This window comes from Pan paniscus, chromosome 10, assembly GCF_029289425.2.
Source record: "Pan paniscus chromosome 10, NHGRI_mPanPan1-v2.0_pri, whole genome shotgun sequence".
Lineage (NCBI taxonomy): Eukaryota > Metazoa > Chordata > Mammalia > Primates > Hominidae > Pan > Pan paniscus.
In genome coordinates this window covers 95,820,609-95,831,202 of record NC_073259.2, presented here as the reverse complement: position 1 = coordinate 95,831,202, position 10,594 = coordinate 95,820,609, and the positions used below count along the sequence as shown (strand labels likewise).

Sequence of the window (10,594 nt, the reverse complement as noted above, 5' to 3'; positions counted from 1 at the left end):
ATTTAATCATTTTAGGAATTCTATGGCTTTTAAAAACTTACATGTTTTCCTACTTACACTTTTCAAAAATAACTTAAAATTGAAAATTAAAAATTAAGCTTAAGCTTTGGCAACTCTTCTATATGATTTCTAGAAGCTTCCTTGCTAGGTGAATTTTGATATACTATTGCAGTCATAAATCACGAGGTTTTAGTAAAATATACATACTTTTAAAAGAGGAAACATTATGTAATAGATATCACATATTCTGTGTTGTGATTCATTTTATTATTTAAATATAGAGAAGAAAAAATTATCTCAAGGACTTCTTGAAAATATTTTAAGGCTTCTTTTATATACTTGGTCTCCTATTTTAGAGACCCACCTAACCTTACTGGGTCTCAAAGTCTTCGTCTGCCAAGTAATTTACTCATGGTATTATTCTTATTGCTAACTAAGAGGGTACATATAAATAAATAGCTTTTGACAGAAGTATGATGTTCAAAGTAAAGGAGATATTATTTTGAATTAACAAAAATGTATCTTATTTTCTTCATCAAAAAAGCTCTCACAAATAATGTATTAAGTTGGCTAGAATCTTTAATTTAATTTGGGCAAATACATTTTTTGGAAAATATGAGCACTAGGAATGCTGATGCTTACAGAGAAAAGTTTACATAACATACTTCTTAAAATATTTTGTTTTTCTTCATATTTAATTCAATCACTTATTAGACTGTAACATCCCTGAGAGTAGAAGATATTTCTTCAGTGATGTGTCTTCATATAGCACTTTGGGAAATTTGCATGGAGTTGTCTAAATACTGCATAAACTCAAGGCATTATAGCACTGTTAAGAAATCAATAATATCAATGAACTTTATTATGAAAAATTATGTAGACTAAATGGGCATATATTTATGCCCCTTCAGATTGACAATAGCAGACATCTACTTAAATTGCATTACATAAAATACATAAATATCTTAAAGAGCTCTGTCACAACCTGAAAGGCAAGATGGTTTGTTGACCTGATGAGGGACTGGGACAAGTTACTGGAAGTCCTAGAGTAACTAAGGCAAGTGTTTTCTTCTGGGGCTTTCTTTCAGAGGCTGTAAGATCTCCTATGTTTGATTCTCTGTGTGTCTATAGGCCAATTTCCTCTGCTTTTCTGTATAAAGGAAAAACGTGACCTCTTCATAGGTGTCAAGTTTACATGTTTTCAGTTAGAATTGGCAGTAGGAGATAAGCAGTGTTTAGGACTAGAATTCACATTTGGAGATAAGAACCTCATTTGCCTCATTTGTGTCAAATGTCCTCCTTAAGTACACACAGCTGAGGCTAAGATAATTGGAGCTAAATCAGCATCACTTGGCTCTATGGTCCCAGCTCCATAGATGTGAGAGCAGTTCTATGTGTCTGGCTCTTGGGCTGGGCCTTCACCTTAAACTGTGTTTCATATAATCAGTCAGAATGATTTTAGAGAAAACGCTGGTTTGTTTGAGAGCTTTTTTTTTTTTTTTTTTTTTAAATCACCTTATAGGAGACGTCAGCAAGATGGTGAATAGAACTTCCAGCACTTGCCCCCTCATAGAAACATCAATTTGAATAACTATCTGTGCACAAAAATACCTTCACATGAACTAAGAAATCCAGGTGAGCTATTACAGCACCTGGATGGAGCACAGAAATAAGACGCATTGAAGAGATTAGGAAAGATAGTATCACATTATGTGTGTCACCTCTCCCCTAAGCCCAGGCAGTATAGGATGGAGACAGAGAGAGATACCCTTTGTGTGGGAAAAGAAGATTAAAGTGAGCACCTAACTTTGCTGTGGACTCCAGCACCAGACCTGCCCCAGTGAACCCTGGTACCAGGCCAGCCCCCAAGGCCTCAGATTCTAGTGAATTTAGGATCCATGCTTGCCCCAGTAGATCCGGGCTGCATACTTTCCTCTAGTAGTTTTTGAATCTTACATTTCACATCTTATGTTTAAGTTTTTAATCCATTTTGTGTTGATTTTTGTGTGTAGTTTGAGATAAAGGTCCAATTTTATTCTTCTGCATGTGGATATCCCGTTTTCCCAACACAGTTTATTGAAGAGACTGTCCTTTCCCTGTTGTGTGTTCTTGACATTTTTAATGAAAATCAATCGATCATAAATAGATGGATTTATTTCTGGGGTCTCTAACCTGTTTAGTTGGTTTATATGTGTGTGTGTTTCAAATGTCAGCACCATGCTATTTGATTAAAGACTTAAATATAAGAAAAAGCCTCTTGACATTGGTCTGTGCCATAATTTTTAAATATAATCCCCAAAGCACAGACAACAAAAGCAAAAATAAACAAATGAGATTGCCTCAAACTAAAAAGCTTCTGGACAACAAAGGAAGCAATTGAGAGAATAAAGAAACAACCTACAGAATTTAAGAAGAACCATGTTGTAAACTGTAATCTGATGACAGGTTAATAAGTAAGTATATAAGAAACTCAATCAACTCAATAAGAAGAAAAAATAATCTAATTAAAAGCTGGAGAAAGAATCTGATTGGACATTTCTCAAAAGAAGACATACAAATGGCCAACAGGTATATGAAAAAACATTCAATATCACTAATCATAAGGGAAATGAAAATAAAAAACCATAATGAGATTTTACCTCACATCTGCTAGAATTACTATTATCAAAAAGACAGACAAAAGCATATGTGGTCAGAATATAAAAAAATAGAAATCCTTGTACATTGTTGTTAGGAATGTTAATTTTTATAGCTATTATAGAAAATAGTATGGAGGTTTCTAAAAAAATGTTAAAAATAGAACTACCATATCTATAATCCAGCAATTTCACTACTGTATATATACCAGAAGGGAATAAAATCTGTACATCAAAGAGATATCTGTACTCCCATGTTTATGGCAGCACTATTAAGAATAGCCAAGATATGGAAACGACCTAAGTGTTCATTAACAAGTAGATAAAGAAAAGGTGATACATATGAATAATGGAATAATATTCAACCTTAAAAGAGAAAAAAATCCCGACATTTGTGACAAGGTGGGTGATTCTAGAGGACATAATGCTAAGTAAAACAAGCCAGGCAAGAAAGGCAAATACTGCATGATCTTACTTACATGTGGGGAAGCATAGAAGCAGAGTGGAATGTTGGTTGTCAGCGGCAAGGGAGTTGAAGAAATGGGGACATTTTGTTTCAAAATTAGTTAAGATTAGTTAGATAGGATGAATAAATTCTAGAGATCTAATGTACAATATGGTGACTATAGTTAATAATAGTGCATTAGACACTTGAAGTTTACTAAGAGTGTATCTTAAATGTTTTCACCACATACACACACACACACACACACACAAAAACAAAGATAACTATGTGAGGTGATGGATATGTTAGTTTAGCAAGATTATGGTAATCATTTCAAAGTGTATACACATATCAAAACATCATGTTGTATATCATAGATATTTATAATAGTATTTGTCAATTATACCTTAATAAAGCTGCAAAATAAATAAATAAGTTACAGGGACTCTTGGATTTATTCATACATACATCAATTTTTTCTTAGGCCAAATTAAGTCAGAGCTTTCATGGTAAACTTTATCACATAATATAAATAAGTCAAAAATGTTTAAATTGAAGATAAGAATTATTCAACAAAACAATATTAAAGAAACGAATGGTGTATGCTAACCTTGCCATTCAGGACCATAAAGTGTAATTGCTGTGTGCCTATGCCTCTGCCTCCATGTATCTTGATAAACCATGTCAGACATAGTATATCCTATACCTAGCTGCTTGTCTGGCAAATATAATACTCCATAATTATTTATTAAGTAAATTGGGATGTTTTGACTCAGGTTGGATCTTATTATTAAATACAAGTATAAAAGTTTGAATCTTGTAGTCTGTTTCCCTCCATCAAAATTCCCTTTATAGTTGATTTTTATAGTTGATGGTAGACACGTGGGGGAAAGGAAAGGTAACCTTCTAGAATTTTAAAAGCTATGAGAGCAAAGTGACAGATTACCTATATAGGAGTAAAAAATTTATCAAATTTCTCAGCAGGGACAGTATAAGACTGAAAAAAGAGTGAAGATATATAGTCAATATGTTTAGGAAAAATGGCGATCACCCCTTAATAATATGCCCAGCTAAATTATTATTTGAGAGTGAAGGTGAAATAAAGTTACTTTTCAGACTTGTAAATATTAAAAGAGTATACCATCTCTAGATCTTCACAGAATGTTTAAGGATTATTTTAGCATCAGCATGGGAAAAGAAAACTCAGAGGCAAGGTATGTAATAAAGTAATAACACAATCACCCAAAATGATGAAGTATGTTACTTAAATTTAAATGAACAACAATACACCATTTTATGCTTAAAAAGAGTAAAAATAAAACTTAAACCATAAAATAATGGTTGTATTTGATTGGGTAAAGTTTACTAAAACCTTTATGATATTTAGGAGAAAGAGATATTTAATATTATTAGATACCTTGTTATAAAAATTTATAAAATTCTCAGTAGCCACTCAGAAAAGATGTAAAATTAAAAGAAGAAAAAGGAGAGGTTTTAGTACAAATTTATCAAAAACCATTTGATGAAACAAGAAAGAAAAGCTGTTGCAAGACTAGAATAGTTTAGTTGCCAAATTAGCAAAATACAACTATGAGTTAGTGTTTTAGTCTGTTTTCATATGCTATAAAGAATTGCTTGAGACTGTGTAATTTATAAAGGAAAGAGGTTTAATTGACTCACAGTTCAGCATGGCTGGGGAGGCCTCAGGAAACTTACAATCGCCATGGAAGGCAAAGAGGAAGCAAGGCACCTTCTTCACAAAGAAGCAGGAAGGAGAAGTGCCATGCGAAAGGGTAAGAGCCCCTTATAAAACCATCAGATCTGTGAGAACTCATATCATGAGAACAGCATGGGGGAAACTGCCTCCCATGATTCAGTTACCTCCACCTGGTCTCTCCCTTGACACGCGCATGGGTATTATGGGGATTATGGGATTACAATTCAAGATGAGATTTGGGTAGGGGCACAAAGCCTAACCATATCAGTTAGTTATTAGAACATATACCTAACACATGTAAAAAATATTTTTCCCAAGTACTATGCAACAGTTACAAAAATTGACTACATATTAGTTTGTAAAACACGTTTAAATAACTGTCCACATACTCTCATCAGAAAAAAAGTGAAATCAGGATTTATTGATGAAATGCGATTTTACAACAAACAAAACTATATGTTTGGGGACAAACTGCACTTCTTAGTAGCTTTTTGTTTACATCTCAATGAAAATTTAAAAGTATTTAGAACTGAAAGGTAATTGCTATATGCCAAAATGTATGAGTTCCAGCAAAGAAAGGACACGAAAGAGTGAAGATATATGTTACACATGCAATTTAAGAAGCTGGGGAAAAGCAATAGAATAAGCCTAAGGAAAGTAGCTTAAAGGAAACAATAAAAGTGAGAGTAGAGATTAACAAAACAAAAAAAACAGAAATATAGGGTTAAACAGGAACAAAAACTGTTCTATAAAAGCAGTCTATAAAAAGGAAAACTAAACAAAAAATTTTTAATAAGCCATTAAAAAGATTGAGGTATAAAACTGTGAAGCACAAAGAAGAGGGATATAATTACAGATATAGTACAGGTTAAAAAAGAATGAGAATAGTACGAACATTTGAAAACCTAGGTAAAATTGATATTTTGTAGAAAAATATTACAAAAATTGATTCAAGAATACATGAAATGTCAATAAATCATCAAACATTGAAGAAATGAATTATTAATCAAAATCCCTCTGCTCAAGCCTATCATCCATCTATCCTTCCTAGCTATCTTAATACGAACCTGTGTTACAAAATATTTTCTACCAGTCATTCTAAGAACAGATAATCCTGATCTTATATAAAAATATTTTAAAAATAGAGAATGTAGACAAATGTGATCTTCATATAAAATACAGATCAGAAAAAAATACTATAGACTAAATTCTCCTATGATTTCTGTAGAAAATATTGGCAAATGAATTCAGCAGTTTTCAAAGGAAATATACTACATAGATCATATTATGTAGGTGTTTATCTTAGGAATTTATGGATGGGTTATAGTTAAAGATGTTACATTAATAGGTTGAAGAAGATTAGGAAATAAACATCTTGATGGATGCAGAAAACGCATTTGATGAAGTTTACCATACAGGATAAAAACCTTTAGCAAACTTGCATTTAGCAAAGGGGAACTAGACGTGGAGCAGGCAGGGACTGAGCGGGTGCCTCAGTGTCCTACCCCTCCCTTCGCCGGGCCTCTCAGTCCTCTCCCAACAGCTGGACCGGAACTATTGGTCCCGGAAGTTCCGGGGCCTTTTCTGTGTGGGATAAACAGTAATGGCGGAGGCTGCAGCTCTCAGACCAACAGCCACAACATCAGGGGCGGGAGTGGCGGCAGCGGCGGCGGCAGCAGCGGCCTCCCCTACCAGGATCCCCACCGTCACCATTCTGTCCCCAGGGGGCAGGCGAGGGGGCCGCGGCAGCGATGGCAGCGGCGGCAGCTGGACTAAACAGGTCACCTGCAGGTATTTTATGCATGGGGTTTATAAGGAAGGAGATAACTGTTGCAAGTTGCATGACCTCTCTGACAGTCCGTATAATGTAGTGTACAAGAGTTTGCAGCGAGGGTACTGTATTTATGGAGACTGCTGCAGATATGAACATAGCAAGCCATTGAAACAGAAAGAAGCAACTGCTATAGAGCTAACTACAAAGTCGTCCCTTGCTGCTTCCTCAAGTCTCTCATGGATAGTCGGACCACTTGTTGAAATGAATACGGGTGAAGCTGAGTCAAGAAATTCAAACTTTGTAACTGTAGGAGCAGGTTCAGAGGGCTGGGTGAATGCTGTTGAGTTTGTTCCTGGGCAACCCTACTGTGGCCGCACTGCGCCTTCCTGCACTGAAGCACCCCTGCAGGGCTCAGTGACCAAGGAAGAATCAGAGAAAGAGCAAACTGCCGTGGAAACAAAGAAGCAGCTGTGCCCCTATGCTGCAGTGGGAGAGTGCCGATATCGGGAGAACTTGTGTGTATACGGAGATTCGTGTGACATGTGTGGCTGCAGGTCCTGCATCTGATGGATGCTGCCCAGAGATCACAGCATATAAAATCGTGCTTTGAGGCCCATGAGAAAGACATGGAGCTCTCATTTGCTGTGCAGCGCAGTGAGGAAATGGTGTGTGAGAGCTGCATGGAGATGATCTATGAGAAAGCCAACCCCAGAGAGCACCGCTTCGGGATCCTCTTCAACTGCAACCACACCTACTGTCTTAAGTGCATTCGCAAGTGGAGGAGTGCTAAGCAGTTTGAGAGCAAGATCATAAAGTCCTGCCCAGAATGTCGGATCACATCTAACTTTGTCATTCCAAGTGAGTACTGTGTGGAGGAGAAAGAAGAGAAGCAGAAACTCATTCTGAAATACAAGGAGGCAATGAGCAACAAGGCATGCAGGTATTTTGATGAAGGACATGGGAGCTGTCCGTTTGGAGGGAACAGTTTTTATAAGCATGTGTACCCTGATGGCCGTAGAGAGGAGCCACAGAGACAGAAAGTGGGAACATCAAGCAGATACCAGGCCCAATGAAGGAACCACTTCTGGGAACTCATTGAGGAAAGACAGAACAGCAGCCCCTTTGACAACAATGAAGAAGAGGTTGTCACCTTTGAGCTGGGTGAGTTGTTGCTTATGCTTTTGGCTGCAGTTGGAGACGATGAACTAACAGACTCTGAAGATGAGTGCGACTTGTTTCATGAGGAGCTGGAAGATTTTTATGACTTGGATCTATAGCAACCTTGTGTGGCGTGTGAACTGGTCTGCTGACCCCAGACAGCAGCTGTTCCCTGTGGTGGTGTGGCAGTGCCTGTGTTCTCTCCTAGGCAGGGCTGTTAACTCCAGGTGCTGGCGTAAGAATTTTTACCCAGGGCCATGTCTTTTCAACCCCTCACCTTTCCCCAAGGAGTGTGTTGTTTTCCCTCTTGAAAAAAAGTTAGAAAAATAAATCTTAAAGTTAGTTTTCTGAAAAAAAAAAAAAGAAAGAAAAAGAAAAGAAAAAGGGAACTAGAAAATAAAAAAAAGAACAAAAAATAAATAAAAAAGAAAAAGGGAACTTGGCAAACAATACCAATCAAAAAAAGCAAACATCACAATCAATTATTAAATTTTAGAGATTTCCTTAGAGTCAGGAAGATGATGAGATTGTGCTTACAGTTAAAAACTATGAAATCCTTAGTAGAGTCAAGAAAAGATATGAGAGGTAAGAATTGGAAAGAAAACAATAACAATATGCCTATTTGAAGACATGCTTATCTATGTAGAACTTAAAATAGCATCTATGGACAAACTATTAAAAGGGTTTTTTAGGCACCAATAATAATAAGAAAAAGTAAACAGAAAACAAAAATTCCAGTCTCAATGGAACAAAAACAATGTTACCTCTTATTTTTAATTAAAGAGGGGCAGCCTGTAATCCCAGCAGTTTGGGAGGCCGAGGCGGGTGGATCATGAGGTCAGGAGATTGAGACTATCCTGGCTAATACGGTGAAACCCCATCTCTACTGAAAATACAAAAAATTAGCCGGGCATGGTGGCAGGCGCCTGTAGTCCCAGCTACTCGGGAGGCTGAGGCAGGAGAATTGCGTCAACCCGGGAGGTGAAGCCTGCAGTGAGCAGAGATCACACCACTGCACTCCAACCTGGGCGACAGAGCGGTTTGAGACTCTGTCTCAAACAAACAAACAAACAAACAAAAAGCAGCAAAACCATTCTGGAGAAAATTATAAAACATTGAAAATATAAAAAGAAAAAAACAACCAGTGTGTGTATGTATATGTAGAGAGAGTGTTCATGAATTAAGTTACAATAACAGAGTGATGTTGATACTTCCTCAAAATTATCTATAAATTCAGTGCAATCCCAATTAAAATTCCAACAGAGGCTGGGCACTGTGGCTCACGCCTGTAATCGCAGCACTTTGGGAGGCCGAGGCGGGTGGATCACGAGGTCAGGAGATCGAGACCATCTTGGCCAACATGGTGAAACCCTGTCTCTACTAAAATACAAAAAATTAGCCAGGCGTGGTGGTGTGTGCCTGTAATCCCAGCTACTTGGGAGGCTGAGGCAGGGGAATTGCTTGAACCTGGGAGGCGGAGGTTGCAGTGAGCTGAAATCACGCCACTGCACTTCAGCCTGGTGACAGAGCAAGACTCGGTCTCAAAAAAAAAAAAATAAATAAATAAATAAATAAAATAAAATCCAACAGGAATTTTTAAGGAACCAGGAAGCTGACATCTAACTTTATATGAAAGAGTGAAGAAAGAACCAAGAAGAGTCAACACAATTTTGAATAATGAGGTGGAAGGAGTTGTTCTACTATAGGTCAAGAATTAGTTTAAAGCTGCAATGATTAAGATAGTGTATTCTCAATGCAGGAAAAGACAAATAGACCATTGGGAACAGTATGGAATTTTATGAATATATGTAAATCAAGCAGCATTGTTATCTGTGTAAGACTGGATTATTCCATAAATAATGCTGGAACAATTTATTCAAATGGAAAAAAATTACTCTCATTCATATTATACAGAAAACTTAATTTAGGAACAGTAAAGACTTAAATGTTGATATGGTTTGGCTGTGTCCCCACCTAAATCTCATCTTGAATTGTAACTCCTATAATTCTCACGTGTCATGGGAGGGACCCGGTGGGAGGTAATTGAATCATAAGGGTGGGTCTTTCCCATGTTGTTCTCGTGATAGTAAATAAGTCTTACAAGAGCTGATGGTTTTATAAAGGAGAGTTCTCCTGCACATGCTCTCTTGCCTGTCACCATGTAAGGCTTTGCTCCTCCTTCACCTTCTGCCATGACTGTGAGGCCTCCCCAGCCAAGTGGAACTAAGTCCATTAAACCTCCTTTTCTTCATAAATTACCCAGTCTTGGGTGTGCCTTTATTAGCAGCATGAGAACGGATGAATACAAATGTGAAACTAGAACATTAAAACCTTTAAAGGGGTGTGACTAATTTTTAAAAATAAGAAAGGAACATACTCTTAAGGAGAAGGTGACTATAAAATTAATAACTAGGGGGTAGTGAATAAAATTAAAAACTGTGGGGGAGGGCAAAGCAAGGTGGCAGAATAGAAGCCTACACCATTTATCTACCCAACTGGAACATCAAATTTTAACAACTATCTGCACAAAGAGAGACACTATCACTAGAGCCAAAAACCAAGTGAGCAACCACAGCATCTTGTTTTAACTTCATATCCTTAAAAGAGGCATTGAGGAGGGCAGGAGAGACAGTTTTGAATTACTGATGCCACCCCTCCCCCATACCCTGGCAGCAGCTGTGCAGCACAGAAAGAGAATCTGTGCATTTTGGGGAGGCAGGGCCCAGCTTCTGGGGGTCTTTATATTGAACTCAGTGCTTCCCTGGTCACAGAGGAGAATAATGCTGTCCTGGGCTCAGTCAGCATCCACACATGGAGGGAGCAGTAAGACGAGCTCTAATCAGAGAGGAATTGCCAGTCCCAGC

General features: G+C 37.3%; 1 pseudogene; it reads left to right on the top strand.

The window, feature by feature from the left end:
* The first annotated feature begins 1,014 nt into the window (after window positions 1-1,014).
* LOC129393527 (E3 ubiquitin-protein ligase makorin-1-like) lies at window positions 1,015-9,902 on the top strand (annotated as a pseudogene).
* Window positions 9,903-10,594: the final 692 nt, after the last annotated feature.